Genomic DNA, 18,498 nt, shown 5'->3' on the forward strand with positions numbered 1-18,498 from the left:
AAATATGTTTGTCATGTCTTGTTTATTTAAAATTTTTGGGTTTATTATGTTGGCTTTTGAAAATGTAATAGTGTCGAGCAGATTTTGTAGGTCAAGTGATAATAGTTTTAATCGATATTTTTTCAATAATATTTCTTGATTGAATTTAATATTTTCTAGAAGATTTGTTATTTTAGTAACTTCTTTAAAAATTGCAGAATTAATTTGATTTTGTATATTATTATTTTCAATGAGTTCGTTTATTTTATTTTGAATTGTTAACATGTCATTATGGTCTGGTGTTCCTGTAATCCATTTAAAAATAGTACCTAATTCATTGATACTTCGCTTAGAGACTCTATGGGGTATAAGTTGAGAAAGAAGGGTTTTAATTAAATTTAGTTCCATAGTTATTTCCCAGTCAGTAGAGTTACTTCTATTACTAAAAAATTTTAGCTCTTCAAATATGTCATTATAAAAACTTAAATTAGTAACGTGGAAGACTTCTCCGAATGTTTCGTATAATAAAAAATTGTCAACGTCCTCAAGTAAAACGTAGTCGTCATTGGAGTAGTTTATGATATCGGGGCGGCAGAAGGGCAGTAAAGTGATTAGTACATATAAAATGGTCATGCTAAAAATTAAAAAAAAAAATTGTTTTATTAAGATCTTATATTATCTTTATGAATTATGCGGTCTCTATTATTTATTTTTACTGTATTTCCTAAATCTTCTTTGTAATTTATTTCTTTCGCCATGTTTTTTTTCATAAATGACTTGACCTACTTGATAATTTTTAGATATCCTTTTTTTGTTATGGTATTCTAGCATTTTGGATTGAGCTGATTCTAGTTTTTCGGGCAATTCAGAATGATTTATTTTGTTGAATAGAATTTCGCATGGTTTTTGCTGGGTTGTGTAGCGTACGGGTTTGACTAAGTTGCGACTCTCTCGACGAGAGCGCTGTATGTCGCCTGCGGATGTTAAGTACAGGCTTGCTTATGGCGTGTAGAAGGCTTCGAGGCGCGCACTCTTGCTATGCTCGTATCTAGCTCGCCGGATTGTCGGGGTTCTTCTCCACCTATTCTACACTATTGCACCCTAACACACTTTAGTTATAGTGCGCTTCAGAAACTATATTTCGAATTTGACTGTATTTGGACCAATGCGCCGACACGCAATATTAATATGGTAAACTTAAACATGACTTTGACCGACAGAGAGACAGTAGGTGTTGTTCGTCCCTCGTCTCTACCCTCCCTACCTTGACAATACTATATTTTAGTTGTATTGTCCCTAATCAAGTCTTTAAGACTATATTACACCTTACACGATCCTGGCATGGATAGTCGACAGACCAAAAAAACTTATGAATTCATATTCATTTCCATCATTTTAATTCAGTATTAAACAAAAAAAAACTAATCAAATCGTCAGAATACCATGACATTCTAAGAGAGAGGTATGATGGGGAGATGATAAGGTTTTCTAATCAATACTACTCTATACTTATGCGTTAATGCCTTTTCTTATATTCTAATTATGTTTGTTTACAATATTTCTTATTATCTACAACATTTAGTTTTAACTCGCGTTACATTTTCGTTCCCATTATAATTTTATAATTCTTTCATTTCTTACTTCATTTTTGGATCTTGTATAATTTTTCATTCTATTAACGTATAAATTCATTATAATTTAAATATTCCCAACTACATTTACGGAAGTATATTATAGTTTATGTTTATGTTTTTTCCATATTTCTTATTTACTTTTGTTGAAGTCTATCAACGTTAGATTTTAGAGAACTTTATATTTTTCTTGTTTTCTTATCCTTCAATTACTTACATAGCGTTTTTATTGTTTTTATATATATATCTGCATACCGTTGTATCCCTGGGCCCAAGATGACGATAGTATGTTGATTTTAGCTGCTGGGGTTAAAACATAAAAATATAAAGGTCTCTTGATCAAATTATCTTTTTTTTTTTTTTTTTTTTTTTTTTTTTTTTTTTTTTTTATAAAAACCTTTTTAGAGCAGCGCACATAGTCTGCTCTGGCTACCTTCGCTGTGTTCCTGCATTAGCGCATCAGCTGACGCAATGCTCTACCTTCCGTCGGGTCCTTACTTAACTAAGGTATTGGGACAAAGCCGAGATCTAAACGAGGTTGTCCTACGTCATGGGGTAGGTTGTTTTAGAGATCCCGATTTCTTTATTTCTGGTTGTTGTGGGTGAAGTCTCTCTTTTGGCCGTTAATGAAACTGACGTCGTCGAGAGTTGACTCCGTGTCGGTGAGGGTATCTTGTCTTCGTGGTAGGTTAATCTGCTGCGCAGTCAGGTCTTTTATTTCATCGCTGCATGCCGTTGACCGCACGAGTCACATAAAAAAAACCAACTACTCTTTCGCAGTCTTTGGGCTTTGGTGATAGCTCTTGCTATTGAGCTAAATCAAGGTGGTCACCTAAATTATTAAATAATTAGCGAATTACAACCACAAATACTTTAACGTACCTATTGCCAAATCACTAGACACTTATTTAAATGGTTTGCTGTTCGCACTATCCACGGATATAATCTTTTTGTGCAGTATAATAATTCACCCACGTTTTGCTTTTAATTTAATACATGATCTGAACGTCGCGTCTGCTATCGTCAAAGATCTTTTCAATTATGATCGGCAGCTTAGCTAATCACGCTGGTTTAAGTGGCGCTAAGCGCAGTCGCGCGATCATCTCTTCTTCGTCTGCTTGCGGTACAATCGTACGATCAAAATCTGTGCTTGCGGTGCAATCGTATGATCTGTATATCTTGCGCTATGCGAATGATAAACAAAGATAGATAACAACAACGACCGTAGGGTGACTCATGACATACCGAATCGTATTTTATTATTTGTTCCCACTATTCTGTGTTTATACCTATGACCCGAATTGTTATTTATTTTCGGTCACTACAGCACAGATAATGTTGCAAGACCTGCTCGAAGAACCATTATCTGAAGACCATATGATTTTAATTTAGGTACGAATCTGTATATCTTTTAGGTGGTATACCCCTAGGTTCTTTCCGTCTTCTGTTTTAAGTACATAGTAATTTGGACTGCGCTTTTGGTGTACTCTCGCTGGAATAAATACTGGTGCCAGCTTAGCGCTAAATCTTTTAATAGCATTACTCTGAGTAAAGTTCCGTGCATAAACTGTATCTCCTACACACAGCTGAACATTACGACTACGTAAATTATATCTATTGGCGTTTGCTTCATGACATTTATTTATGTTTTGTTTTGCTTTTTGTCGCAGCAACTGTAATGTATCTTGATTGCTTAGTTTGGTGTCATCATTCAAAAGATCTAGGTTCCTTAGTAGAGAGTAATCTTTCCCATTTAAAATCATGTTTTGACCAAAAGCAAGAAAATAAGGAGAATATCCTGTACTTCGGTGTAATGAAGCTCTCAAAGCCCCACTAATAGCATTAAGATTTACATCCCAATCGGTATGTTCAGAACCTATGTAGGCTCGTATAGCGGCTAACACAGATCTATTTAATCGCTCACTAGCATTAGCTTGTGGTGAATAAATCGCGGTGCACTTTTGAGTTACACCGAAACTCGTTAAGAAGGCCTGAAAAGCACTGGATTTAAATTGAGATCCATTATCTGTGAGTATCATTTCTGGTACTCCAAATGTGTAAAATATAGCGTCTTCTAAGAATTCACAAATTTTAGAAGCCGTGAACTTCTTAAGCGGACACAAGAAATGGAATTTCGTGAAATGGTCAACAACTATAAGCATGCCAATATTACCTTTTTTGGAACGTGGATAGGGTCCTAACAAATCAATATATAATTTTTGAAAAGGTCTATCAGATGAAAAGGGTCTACCCATTGGTGGTTTAAGAATGGTATTTGGGCTCTTTGTCGTGCGACATACGATACATTCGGATATATATTTTCGAATCTGACTAACCATTCTAGGCCAAAACAAATATCTTTTTATCTTTTCCACAGTTTTACTCATACCACAATGTGCTGAACTTGGCGCGTCATGTGCCTGCTGTAAAACTTCAGTCACTAATGTTGATGGTACCCAAAGTTTCCAAGAACTATTTTCTTGTTCTTCTTCGCCAGAAGAAAACTCTGTTCTTTTGTAAACGAAATCGTCAATTACTTTTAGATCGGGAAATCTGGATTGATTTAATTTGACTTTCTCAATTAGACTTAAATATTCGTGTGATTTGAATTCTCGTGACGTTAAATCTATTATCGGACAATTAAAAGTCATCTCTTCAATAGCTGGGTCATTTTGCCGAGATAAGGTATCTGCTACCACATTTAGTGAGCCTTTTCTATGCAAAATACTAAACGTAAAGGTTCGTAACTTCATGGACCATCTGGCAAGTCTGCCGGATAAATCTTTCTGATTCATTAACCATTTAAGAGCGGAGTGATCAGTTATCACTACAAATTCCTGACCTTCGATATACGATCTAAACTTTTTGATGCCTTTAATGACTGCTAAACATTCTAATTCTGTCACAGAATAATTGCGTTGTGCTTTTGAGAGTTTTTCAGACATAAAAGCTATAGGCAGCTCAACTCCGTCCCGTTCTTGAGCTAAAACACAACCTATTCCATACATGCTTGCGTCACAAAGCAAAACAAATGGTTTCGAAAAGTCTGGTGTGATCAGAATTGGTGAAGCTGTTAAACAAGACTTTAAAGATTCGAACGATTGTTGGGCTTCTGGATTCCACTCTATGCCTTTCTCTTGTTTTAATAGCTCTGTCAAAGCAAAACTAACAGTGGCGTAGTTTTCAACAAATCGTCTGTACCAACCTGATAAACCTAAAAATCGCCGTAGTTGTTTCACAGTGGTAGGAACAGGAAACTCACTGATGGCTTTAATCTTATCGGGATTTGTTCTTATTTGACCGTCTCCGATTATGAATCCGAGATAGGTGACTTCTTTCATACAAAACTTTGATTTGCTTATGTTTATTGTAAGCTTTGCTCTGCGTAAGCAAAGTGCTATTTCTTGCAACAACAACAAGTGTGAATCGAAGTCGTCAGACAAAATAAGGAGATCATCTAGGTATACAAAGACTCGTGTTCGCAAATGAGCTGGAATAACTTGATCCATTAATCTACATAGTGTTTGTGTGGCGTTGCATAAACCGAAGGGCATCATTTTATACTGATATAAAGGTCTATTCGGGACCGTGAAAGCCGTATATTGTCGAGATTTCTCGTCTAGAGGAATTTGCCAATATGCGTGTTTCATATCTAAGCCGGTAATAAAACGAGCTGGTGGTAAACGACTTAAAATGCCATCAATATGAGGCAAAGGGTATGCATCCCGGCTAGTAACCTTATTAACTTCTCTCGAGTCTAAACAGAGTCGATATTTTTCTCCCTTTTTGACTAAAACACAATTGCTACTCCAAGGACTGTTTGACTCTTCTATGACATCTAGTGCCAACATGTTATCGACTTCAGCAAACATAATCTTTTCAATAGCTGGCGAAACTGGCCAATGACGTTGTTTTATGGGTATTGCAGAGCCAACATCTATAGAATGCGTTATTAAGCTGGTGCGACCAAGACCTTCAGTAGCGAAAGATGGAAAAACTGCTATGACTTTATCAAGTCGTGCCTTCTCTTCTTTCGACAATACGTGATAGTTGGGTGGGTCTATATTTTCATCTGCGGTACCTACATCTAATTCTGCTACACCGTCTTGTGATGTTATTTTGTCTAAAAGTCCAAATTTATCCCAAAAGTCAATGCCTAGATATACGTCTTGCTTCAAGTCTGGAATGATAAACATTTCTAGATCTGCTTCTTTCCCTTGGTATTTAATTTGACTTGTAAACTTGGCTATTACCTTGCTAGGTGTTCCATTCGCGGTTTTAATGTATCCCGAACATTTTCTAACTTTTTTGTTCAATAACAATTCTTTTGCTGCCGAACCGCCAATACAACTTATTGTGGCTCCTGAGTCTAGCAGGGCTATATAACTTCTACCTTCTATACTAATTTCAGTGAAAAGTCTATTATCTGAGCTCAGAAAAATGGCTGATATAAACCTTCTCCTAACCTTCCGTATACTTTTCCAGAATTCTCTTAAACGTTTAGTTGAACGCTTAGGCTTAATTCTATATCTAAATTCATCTATTTTATTGAATATTCGGTTACGGACTACGTTGTAATTTCGTATTCTTTTATGTAAAGGTGTGAATGAAAAGTGAGTGTTGGAAGAATTATATTGGTGGTCCGTTTGAGTGCCAATATCCTGACTGTCAATGGGTTCGGAGGATGTGTCTACTTGGTGTTGGTTGACACATCCCGTTTCCGGTTTCCCGAAGGGTTACATTTCGGACACATAGGCTTGAATATTTCTTTAGCTCCACAGCCAAAACAAAATATTTTTCTAGGCCCTACGCAATCGTCGAATCTGTGACCAGATTTGTCACAATTCCAACAAACTTGAACTGTTTTTGTGGTATGTCTTTGTATTTCGGATAAGTTCTCTGAAACGTTAGCAACATCCGATAACTGTTCGGAATCGTTGGGTACTGACAATTCTGTGACGTATGAACGCACAGCCCGAGGCTTAAAAGTTCTAATGTCGTTATAAAACTGTTCGTGTTTCCTAATTTCTCTTCGGAGCTGCGATCTGTTTGAAACATTTAAATGAAGTAATTCGTGATGTACTATTGTAGTGTGAATGGTTTAGCTGCTGGCGTGTGTAAGCCGACGAGTGCTATATCTGCTGCTACTACTAGCACTACTTTGGCTAGCCATAGATTTAGAGATAACGGGCGGGATCTCCTGGTCCCTTAGCTCATTCGGGAGTGTGGGGGGGTTCTTTGTTACCTCTCAAATCTCCGAACACAAATTTTAATTGTTAAGATCCCTAAAGATGGTCCAAATGACCGAAGTGAAGGGGAAGGGGGGGAAGACGAACACAGAGTGTGTGCATATACCAGACAAAAAAAATATGAAGAGGCGAGGCCTTAGGTGACGATTGGCACCCGCTTCTCCACCCAACCCTACCACGGTTTTTTATTAAAAATTGTTAAAAACCCCCTACAAGAAAAATCGGACGACTTCCTACCCCATTATATAACCAAATTTACTTGACTTTTAATATTTCATATTCCTTCTCAAAAACTGATGTGACTTGTTGTATTCATTTTTTTCAAATTTATTGTTGAGTACGCAGACTCAAAAAAAACAAAGTTCTTACAACTAATATTCAAAACTTATATATAAACTTCCTCATTGCTACTGTAAATGTTTTCATTCAAATAATAATTTTTACTTCAGTTATAATTATACGTTTACTATTTTTCTGCTGCTTTTATTTATCTAAAACATTATTTCTCTTTTCTTCTTTTCTCTAATAATTATTGATTTACTTTTACTTTTTGATTTACAAAAAAAATTTCTATATATACATTTGCTTATAAATTTTCTTTTCCTTTTTGTTAAATTTCATTTGAAAACTTTTAAATGTTTTATAATTTAAAAAAAAATTTTTTTTTCCTTTTATAATTATAAATTTTATTTATTTATATATATTTTTTTTTTAGCATTATTAATTTTATTTTTTATGGTACTACTTATTATTTATTTATTGAATCTCATTTAAATTAATTTTTTTTTCAGTGTAATTAAAAATTTTTCTTTACATTTATGTTTATATTTGCTGCATCAAAAAAAAACGAATCAATTCACAGAAATAATATACTAATATACAAAAAAAAGAAAAACGCAAGAAACCCAAATTTTATTCATGGTGGTATTTAAAAAAATATTTTTTTTCTTGTTATTTTTATATTAAAATTTTTCTACTTATTTGTTTTTTTAAAATAAACTTAAATATTCATTTTATTACTTTTTTTTCAAATTATTGGGGACAAGGGCACATTGGGGTTAATCACTTACAGTTTGCTTTTGACTCCCGCGACGAAAGGCCTTTCTGCGTGGTGGTGTCAGCTGTGAAGTGTAGAAATGGGGTATATTTGCGGGAGGGGAGGAACTACACAATCTTAACATTTTGTTCTGTTAAATTTTTTGTTTTTTTTTTTTTTTTTTTTTTTTTTTTTTTTTTTTTTTTTTTGCTTTATTTTGGTTAGTTATAATTTTTTTTTTAATTTTTTTTTCTCTCTTCAAGTTTTCTTTATAGGGTATTAACTGTGTGTGGATTCATTTTTTCTTTTGATGTGCTGCACTTTGCTTTATGTTTCTTATTTATTCATTTTCATTTATTTATTCATATATATTTATTTATTGGTATTTATTTATTTATTGGTTTCGTTTTTGTGTGTTAATTAAATGTATATAGTAATTATAGATTTTATGAAGGAACTTTTAAACCACTAATTTTTCTGTATTCTTTAACTTTTCTCTCGACAAAAAAATTAACTTCGTACTTGCCGTCGGCAATTTAAACGTCTTGCACAAATTCCTTTTCTTTCATTTTTTTTAGTTCTTTTCTTTATGTTTCGCAGTTTTTTTGTTTCTATATGCAAATACTACTATAGTTTAAAATTTCTATGTCATTAGTTATATGGTTTTCACGTTTTCAGAAATCTTCTTTTAGGCACTAAAGTTTCTTTTATTTTTGTTGGTTTTCTTTTCGGTTTTTGTCTTTTGATGGTGCCCTTCCTCTCCCCCGTCGCTTAAGCGTTATGCTGCTCTGCCGGCTTTTCGTACCCTAACCTCCGCTCTTCAAGGTGTCCCTTGCTGGCGTGAAGTTAGGGTATCTAATAAGAGGAAAAAATGGACAAAAGTCCACTGAAAAAATGGAAAATCTTGCTTTTACTTGTTTTTTTTCTTTTGAACCGTGTTTTTTTTTTCTTACATACCTGATATATATGTATATATATATATGTATAAATGTATATATGTGTAACATATATTTTGAGACCGGCAGCTGCGCGCTGCCAATGCAATTAAATTTAATGCAAAAAAAACAAACGCGATCGCTGGCACTTTTAATCTTGGTGTGCTTAGGTTTTATTTTGTCAAACAAAAAAATTTTTTTTTTTAATTATATAAGTTGATACTTTTAAATTTTCAGCACAATCTAATTTTGATCTGCTGATCTCGTGATACCGGAAAAGAACTATTTGACCCATGTGGCTCTTTATATACCTGCACATTCCAGTCTGCGCTCTTCCTCTTCTTGGAAAGTCAGAAGCGAAGATGGGTGCAATTTACCAGCTGTGTCCCAAGCTTTGAAGGTTCTTGCAAAAGCTCGCTCTCGCAATGTGAGCTTTTGCAAGATCAGCTGGTATTGCAGTGCAGGCGACAAACTTGTCGCGAATGATATGCACTGCAATTATTTATTGTCAGTACATATATTCCTTGACCATTACATACACGATAATCTGATACGACAGTTAGAAGATTAGCGGGAATCAGATACGAATATCTTTCGCATGATAAGTTCCAACTTCTTTGCCTTGTAAATTTTCCAAAATATAAAAGCTATTGCCAAGCCTCTTTTTAATTCGGCATTTAACAAATTGCGGTGCTAACTTTGCATTAAAATTTTGTGAAAATTTACTGAGACTAAAGTTTCTTCTGAAAACCTCCTGACCCTCCTTAAAGGACACTGGCTTGGATCTTAAATTGTACTGTGCAGCATTGCGCTCATACGCAGTACGAATGTTCTTTCGCAGATCCTTTCGCAACAAAGCGAGTTGATCAGTTCTTTGAACAGATAGATGTGGCTCCTCTAAAAGGGACAAATTTTTAAGGAGACGATAATCAGCTCCATGAGTGATCATCTCTAATCCGAAGAGAGCTTTGTAAGGCGAACAACCTAATGATTGATGAAGTGACGACCTCAATGCGCAAGAAATAGCTGTTATGTTTTTATCCCATTCTGTCTGATCTTCTTTAAGATATGCCCTAACTGCAGATAGAATTGAGCGGTTGACACGTTCAGCCGCATTACTCTGGGGTGAGTATAAAGCGGTATACACATGTCTCACTCCCAATTCTGTCAGAAATGCATTAAAGTCATTAGCACGAAATTGTTTACCATTATCACTCACTAAAACTTCTGGAACTCCAAAACAGTGAAATATATTCTTCAGCAAAAATTCCTGAATGACAGATGAAGTAAACTTCTTCAAAGGACACAGCCAATGAAATTTGCTAAAATGGTCTAGAACAATCAACAAGCCTATATTACCACTTTTAGTTCTGGGATATGGTCCTAGAATATCAATATAAAGTTTTTGAAATGGTCTGCATGTGGGAGACTGTAAACCCATTGGTGGTCTTAGAATTGTATTAGGAGATTTAGTTTCTTTGCAGGTGTCGCAACTACGTATGTAAGCACGTACATCGTTAGCTAATCCTGGCCAAAACAAATTTCTCCGTAGCTTTTCTATTGTTTTCTGCATCCCACAGTGTGATGAAATCGCACTGTCATGAGCTTGTTTAAGCACATCTGTTCTAAGTCGTTCGGGAACCCATAACTTCCACAAACTCTCATTCTGGTCTTCCACACATTTAGAATGTTCTGTTCTAATGTAAATAAACTGGCTAGATGTCTTAATGTCTGGGAATTTGGCTTTCTCAAGAGTTAATTTCTGCTTGAGCTCTTGATACTCAGGGTCAAAGAAAGCATCTGAGTCCAAGTCGACAATCGGGCCGATTTCTAACGCTGCAACTTCTTCTTCACACATCCTTGAAAGGACATCCGGAACTATGTGATCTTTGCCTTTTCTATGAGAAATACTAAATTTATATGGCTGCAAGCGGAAGATCCATCGGGCAAGTCTACCGGATGCGTTTTGTTGACGCATCAGCCACATCAAACTTGAGTGGTCTGTAACTACCTCAAATTCCTGCATTTCTAAATAACACCTGAATTTTTCTATAGCCAAAACTACAGCTAGACATTCTCTTTCCGTTACACTATAGTTTCGCTGTGCTCGGCTCAGTTTCTTAGACATAAACGCAATCGGCATTTCGTCATTTTCTGCTGATAACTGAACTAGCACGGCTCCAATTCCATAATCACTGGCATCACAGTGCAGATAGAACTTTTTCTCAAAATCGGGATTCTGTAAAACTGGCGCTGTAGTAAGAATCAGTTTTAATCGGTCCATAGCCTCTTGTGCTTCTACGGGCCATAAGAACTTCTTTTTCTTTGATAATGTGTCAGTTATAGGGCATGTGAGCTCGGCATAATTCTTTATGAATCTTCGATACCACCCACAAATACCTAGGAATCCTCGAACCTGCTTAAGGTTTTTTGGTGGTGTCCAATTTTTAATACAATCAATCTTCGAAGGATCTGTGCAGATACCGCCACTGCCTATGATATGTCCTAAATAGTTTACGCTTTTAACGCAAAACTGACTTTTCTCAATATTCAGGGTTAAGTTTGCTTTGCGAAATTGATCTGCAAGGCGTACTAGCACTGCTAAATGCGCTGGAAAACTCTCTGAAACTACGCATACGTCATCTAGATAACCAAATACACAATAGCGTAGATCTGGAGGTATTAATTCATCCATAAGACGACACATGGTTGTTGGGGCGTTACATAAGCCAAACGGCATTACCTTAAATTGGTAGAGAGGTCTGCCAGGAATGGTAAACGCAGTTAATGGCCTTGCCTCTTTGGTCAATTCTATTTGCCAGAATGCATCCTTCAGATCAAGCTTGGTAATATAATTTGCTTTTGGCATACGCGAAAATATACCTTCTATCGCAGGTAAAGGGTAAGCATCCTTTTTGGTTGCTTCATTTAGCTTACGCGCATCTAAGCATAGCCGAATTTTATTCGGTTTCACCACCAATCGCATGGGAGAACTCCAGGCGCTAATAGATGGTTCTATAACGTCAAGGGCTAACATTCGGTCAATTTCTTTATACAAGAGCGTTTCCACTGCCGGACTGACTGGATAAAAACGCTGTTTAACTGGCCGTGCATCACCAATATCAATATGATGTTGAATCAAATGCGTACGGCCTAGTTTTTCTTGACAATTAGGGAAAAGAGATTTTACGACTTCTAACTGTCGCAATTCCAAATCAGATAAGGGGAATGAATTATCTACTAAATCTGTGCTAACTGTGGAATTTTTATCAAACTCATCCGAGGTTGACTGCATAGCGCTAATTACGTGAGGAGCTAGAGCAAATTCCTTCCAAAAATCTATACCCAAAATTAATCTTTGCTTGATTGCAGGAATAACATATAATCGTAGAGTCTTAGTAGTTCCTTTGTAATTTATTGGGGCGTTAAGTACACCAACCACGCTATGAGCTTTCCCATCTGCAGTCTGCACTTGGGATGTAAGTGATTTAAACTCAGAATAGTTTGAGAAGTTTTCTAAAGCTAGCGAGGCTCCAATACAGCTAACATTTGCGCCTGTGTCTAATAGACCCAATTCGGTAAACTGAAAAAAACTAACTTCAGCATAGCAACGCGAATCATTTTTATCGTTAATTATTGCTGAGAGTAATAACTTTCTATACCTTCTTAACCTTTTATAATAATCTTTGCAACGCAAAGCACTCCTAGTTTTTAAAGGACTTATTTCACTAAATATCCTATGCCTTACTTCTAAATAGTTTTTGAGTCGTTCATGGTAAGGCAGCATGTGTAGGGGCTTGATATTTTCATTTTGGACAAACTTTAAATTGAATTCGGGCGAAGGAGCTTCAGGGATGATAGCGTTGATCGCCTCTTCTGATCTCAATTTGTCTTTGCAGGGGGCATCCTGTTGTTGTTGGACGCACCCTTCTGCCGGTTTTCCGACGAGCGTTGGATACAAGTCTTACATTGTGGCTTATACACATTAAGTGCACCACACCCGTAACAAAATATGCGACGTTCCGCTAAACAATTTTCCCACACATGTCCTGGTGTATCGCAGTTCCAACAGCGTATGTTTGACTGATGAACAGCAGCGATTTCAGGTTCCATGTCCTCAATCTGACCGTTCTCGTCATCGAGCTCAGCAACTGTATAATTTGGTCGCCTCTGAAAGGGCTGCTTGTTACGAGAACTACTTTCCCTTTGGCTACTAGTTTCTGCAACTAAATTCTCATGCATTTGGACCAATTTTCGAAGCTGACCTACTGAATGCACCGGCTGATATAACAGCTGGTGACGCGCTTCGGGAAGAAGATTGTTTTTAAGAATCTCAATCAGTTCTTCTTCGTCGATTCTAACTGAAGATTTGTCGATAAGCGACACAATCCCTTCATAAAAATTTGTGAAAGATTCACCTACTTTTTGTTTTCGAGAGCGTATTAACTCTTTACTGGCGAATTCGGATCGATAGTCCGTGTACTGCTGACGTAGCGAAAAACAAAAATCTGACCAAATGATACGGTCCACCTTCTTATGGTATCTCCAGTACCAGTTTCTAGCTCTTCCGGCGAAAAGTATGTGCATATGCTTGCACAAAGCCTCCAGATCACCATCTAACGTATCCTCAGCTAATACTTTTACCCGGTACATAAATTCATCTACACCTAAGCCTTCCTCGGTACCATCAAACTGAATGTTCCATTTTTGTATTATTTGGGCGACTTTACTCGGATGAACTGATGTCTGACTTGACGGTGACATTTGAACAGACGGACGCGGTAAAGCATTAGGCGGAGATCGATTGCTCACATTCAAGGACGACATTAATCGAGTTACGGTTTGCTCGATCATATTTTGTATAGTAGAATAATCAACTGGGGCGTGATCCTCGCGACGATTGGTACCTGCACGATAAGGACGACCTCGTCTTCGCGTGTTTATTCCCCGTGAAGGAGGATGTTCATTTTGGTTGGTGCCAATACTGTTGTCTAATTCTACTAACGGCTCTTCACTCACCTCTAACGCACGCTGATCTTCTGAGACTCTTTGAGTATCTACGTCTTTTAATGCTTTGGCCAAGTTTCGAGTCACTGCCCGAGTACTTGAACCTGGGACTGACGGATCTGCTTGCTTCGATTGAGGCGAACAATTTCCTATAACTACCTTCAAATCTTGTATATTTATCACAGCTGCACAATTAGGACAAGTGTTGCGATCATTCAAAAGCTCTTCCAAGCAACGCTTATGGTAAATATGCTTACAATTAGTGATATAGCACGATTGAGTATTTGTCAAAACCTGACCACATATGTCGCAATTCTTCCCAGCATCATCCAAAGAAGCGGAAATACGTTGCGGACTACGAGCAAGAGGCATAGTGGCTTCAACTATTACCTAAAAATGGTTTTTCAAACAAAACTCCTAAAAATCTTACTTATTCAAAGTTAATAAGGAATGGTTTTGGTTAATATAAATGGGGAGGAAGTCAATTCCATATTTTTTTAAGTTCTGGTATAAACACATAAGGCATACAAACTGGGCTATTGCATCTAACATCCGATGTCAAATTGGCGAAGCAACATTCATCAATGAAGTAATGTACTTATTACAACATGAGTGTAATACATCGACCAACTTTTATTATCGGGAATGAAAACCCGATTATAAATTTATTGTCATATTATCTTGAAAATTATAGGGTATCCATCTTCGGCAGGGTATCCAATCTTAGCTAAATACACAAGATTCCAGAAGCGGACCTATATTCTTCAAGTCACAAGTACTTCAATAAAGATATAAAAGGTTATCGAAAACAAACGAGCTATTGTGAAAACAGATCTTAATTCCGATGGTTTTGTTTGTGTATAAATGAGTGTGCTAGTAAAGAAAAGGCGTTGTCGGCAATGCATCCGCTCTCAGTCAAATGCTAGAGTTCCAATACAACTGCATTTAATTTACCACTCTATAAACGAACTATCTACTAACTATCGTTAGCGTATCGGATATTCACAATAAAAAATGCGGCTACTAGCTTCGTATAAAAGTAAACTCGAGTCTAGTATGCCCCATTTTGGAAATCGGTACACTGAAAACATATAATTTTTAACAACTAATACTCTCAATGCCTCACGATGAAATCGATGGACGAAAAGCATAGTATCGCTAAAGACTAATGCTCCACAGTGCCCCACGTTGGGCGCCATAAAATTTGTAGTGTGTGGTTTAGCTGCTGGCGTGTGTAAGCCGACGAGTGCTATATCTGCTGCTACTACTAGCACTACTTTGGCTAGCCATAGATTTAGAGATAACGGGCGGGATCTCCTGGTCCCTTAGCTCATTCGGGAGTGTGGGGGGGTTCTTTGTTACCTCTCAAATCTCCGAACACAAATTTTAATTGTTAAGATTCCTAAAGATGGTCCAAATGACCGAAGTGAAGGGGAAGGGGGGGAAGACGAACACAGAGTGTGTGCATATACCAGACAAAAAAAATATGAAGAGGCGAGGCCTTAGGTGACGATTGGCACCCGCTTCTCCACCCAACCCTACCACGGTTTTTTATTAAAAATTGTTAAAAACCCCCTACAAGAAAAATCGGACGACTTCCTACCCCATTATATAACCAAATTTACTTGACTTTTAATATTTCATATTCCTTCTCAAAAACTGATGTGACTTGTTGTATTCATTTTTTTTCAAATTTATTGTTGAGTACGCAGACTCAAAAAAAACAAAGTTCTTACAACTAATATTCAAAACTTATATATAAACTTCCTCATTGCTACTGTAAATGTTTTCATTCAAATAATAATTTTTACTTCAGTTATAATTATACGTTTACTATTTTTCTGCTGCTTTTATTTATCTAAAACATTATTTCTCTTTTCTTCTTTTCTCTAATAATTATTGATTTACTTTTACTTTTTGATTTACAAAAAAAATTTCTATATATTCATTTGCTTATAAATTTTCTTTTCCTTTTTGTTAAATTTCATTTGAAAACTTTTAAATGTTTTATAATTTAAAAAATTTTTTTTTTTTTCCTTTTATAATTATAAATTTTATTTATTTATATATATATTTTTTTTAGCATTATTAATTTTATTTTTTATGGTACTACTTATTATTTATTTATTGAATCTCATTTAAATTAATTTTTTTTTCAGTGTAATTAAAAATTTTTCTTTACATTTATGTTTATATTTGCTGCATCAAAAAAAACGAATCAATTCACAGAAATAATATACTAATATACAAAAAAAAGAAAAACGCAAGAAACCCAAATTTTATTCATGGTGGTATTTAAAAAAATATTTTTTTTCTTGTTATTTTTATATTAAAATTTTTCTACTTATTTGTTTTTTTAAAATAAACTTAAATATTCATTTTATTACTTTTTTTTTCAAATTATTGGGGACAAGGGCACATTGGGGTTAATCACTTACAGTTTGCTTTTTTTGACTCCCGCGACGAAAGGCCTTTCTGCGTGGTGGTGTCAGCTGTGAAGTGTAGAAATGGGGTATATTTGCGGGAGGGGAGGAACTACACAATCTTAACATTTTGTTCTGTTAAATTTTTTGTTTGTTTTTTTTTTTTTTTTTTTTTTTTTTTTTTTTTTTTTTGCTTTATTTTGGTTAGTTATAATTTTTTTTAAAATTTTTTTTTCTCTCTTCAAGTTTTCTTTATAGGGTATTAACTGTGTGTGGATTCATTTTTTCTTTTGATGTGCTGCACTTTGCTTTATGTTTCTTATTTATTCATTTTCATTTATTTATTCATATATATTTATTTATTGGTATTTATTTATTTATTGGTTTCGTTTTTGTGTGTTAATTAAATGTATATAGTAATTATAGATTTTATGAAGGAACTTTTAAACCACTAATTTTTCTGTATTCTTTAACTTTTCTCTCGACAAAAAAATTAACTTCGTACTTGCCGTCGGCAATTTAAACGTCTTGCACAAATTCCTTTTCTTTCATTTTTTTTAGTTCTTTTCTTTATGTTTCGCAGTTTTTTTGTTTCTATATGCAAATACTACTATAGTTTAAAATTTCTATGTCATTAGTTATATGGTTTTCACGTTTTCAGAAATCTTCTTTTAGGCACTAAAGTTTCTTTTATTTTTGTTGGTTTTCTTTTCGGTTTTTGTCTTTTGATGGTGCCCTTCCTCTCCCCCGTCGCTTAAGCGTTATGCTGCTCTGCCGGCTTTTCGTACCCTAACCTCCGCTCTTCAAGGTGTCCCTTGCTGGCGTGAAGTTAGGGTATCTAATAAGAGGAAAAAATGGACAAAAGTCCACTGAAAAAATGGAAAATCTTGCTTTTACTTGTTTTTTTCTTTTGAACCGTGTTTTTTTTTCTTACATACCTGATATATATGTATATATATATGTATAAATGTATATATGTGTAACATATATTTTGAGACCGGCAGCTGCGCGCTGCCAATGCAATTAAATTTAATGCAAAAAAAACAAACGCGATCGCTGGCACTTTTAATCTTGGTGTGCTTAGGTTTTATTTTGTCAAACAAAAAAAATTTTTTTTTTTAATTATATAAGTTGATACTTTTAAATTTTCAGCACAATCTAATTTTGATCTGCTGATCTCGTGATACCGGAAAAGAACTATTTGACCCATGTGGCTCTTTATATACCTGCACATTCCAGTCTGCGCTCTTCCTCTTCTTGGAAAGTCAGAAGCGAAGATGGGTGCAATTTACCAGCTGTGTCCCAAGCTTTGAAGGTTCTTGCAAAAGCTCGCTCTCGCAATGTGAGCTTTTGCAAGATCAGCTGGTATTGCAGTGCAGGCGACAAACTTGTCGCGAATGATATGCACTGCAATTATTTATTGTCAGTACATATATTCCTTGACCATTACACTATAGGCTTTCATTTTCAGGTATCCCATTTTGGAGTCTATCAACAAGATCTTCTATTGAGTATTGGAAGTCATCAAATGGTTCGTTTTCGCCTTGGCGACGTTTCCTAATCTTTTCCCATATGTCATAATCGGTTTCTATATCTTCAAATCTTCTCTTGAACTCTAAGCAAAAGATTTCCCAAGTAAAGTTGGAGTGAGTACGATGAAATTTCCAGTACCAATCACTAGCTTTACCCGTAAACAATAGATATAAATGGTCACATAAGAGTTGAAATTCGTTATTCAAATTTTGTTTGGTAAGAGAACGAACGCGATAAATAAATTCGTCTGTACGCATGTAATTCTTGGACCCATCAAATTTGATGTGCCAACTTTGCATAATGTTGGGTACTTTCCCAGGTGAACTATTTAAAATGGAGCTATTCTGATTGACACTAGACCTTGAGATGTTCTCAACGTTATTGTAATGAGACTGTTGTATGTCTGTATTACTGATCCTAAGGTTGCTGTCGTTAGCAGAGGATGGTGGTTGTTCTGGTGGGACCAGTTTAAGAGATTCTAATTTACTTTGCAGAGATGTCTCAATAATTTTTGATAAGTGTGACGTGAGTTGTTCTACCAATTGCTGCTGTTGAATATTTATTGAAGCTTGAATATAGGTAGCTATCTCGTCTTGGTTGTTAAGTCCGACACTAGTAGTGTTCAAATTACGGTCAGATTCTTGTCGAGTGGTGGATCGAGTTTGCATACCCCGCCTTGGACTTATCCCTCGACCTCTAGTGGAT

At 35.6% G+C, this 18,498-nt stretch overlaps 1 protein-coding gene and 4 long non-coding RNA genes across 8 annotated transcripts in view; 2 read left to right on the forward strand and 3 right to left on the reverse strand.

Annotated features, from left to right (window-relative positions):
• The window catches only part of LOC149091982 (uncharacterized), a 202,016-nt gene that overhangs the window by 110,228 nt on the left and 73,290 nt on the right, over positions 1-18,498 (forward strand). The gene's annotated exons all lie outside the window — the stretch shown is intronic.
• mthl15 (methuselah-like 15) overlaps positions 1-18,498 on the forward strand; it is a 141,650-nt gene that overhangs the window by 73,552 nt on the left and 49,600 nt on the right. The gene's annotated exons all lie outside the window — the stretch shown is intronic.
• On the reverse strand, positions 1,354-6,690 carry LOC149091988 (uncharacterized). Of its 2 annotated transcripts, XR_016196416.1 has the most exons (3): positions 2,493-6,690; positions 2,008-2,442; positions 1,354-1,910 (listed from the first exon to the last, which is right to left on the reverse strand). It is a non-coding gene; the product is annotated as an uncharacterized LOC149091988 (long non-coding RNA). The 2 variants fall into 2 exon arrangements; XR_016196415.1 differs by lacking the exon at positions 1,354-1,910 and having other exon boundaries at positions 1,955-2,442.
• Positions 9,373-15,722, reverse strand: LOC149091989 (uncharacterized). The gene is made up of 2 exons (XR_016196405.1): positions 13,361-15,722; positions 9,373-9,442 (listed from the first exon to the last, which is right to left on the reverse strand). It is a non-coding gene; the product is annotated as an uncharacterized LOC149091989 (long non-coding RNA).
• LOC149091990 (uncharacterized) lies at positions 16,216-17,321 on the reverse strand. Its single transcript, XR_016196442.1, has 2 exons — positions 17,199-17,321; positions 16,216-17,150 (listed from the first exon to the last, which is right to left on the reverse strand). It is a non-coding gene; the product is annotated as an uncharacterized LOC149091990 (long non-coding RNA).

The sequence above is a fragment of the Drosophila navojoa genome, chromosome 3 (assembly GCF_054131105.1).
Source record: "Drosophila navojoa isolate 15081-1374.11 chromosome 3, UAZ_NAV_1.0, whole genome shotgun sequence".
In the NCBI taxonomy this organism is placed as follows: Eukaryota; Metazoa; Arthropoda; class Insecta; order Diptera; family Drosophilidae; genus Drosophila; species Drosophila navojoa.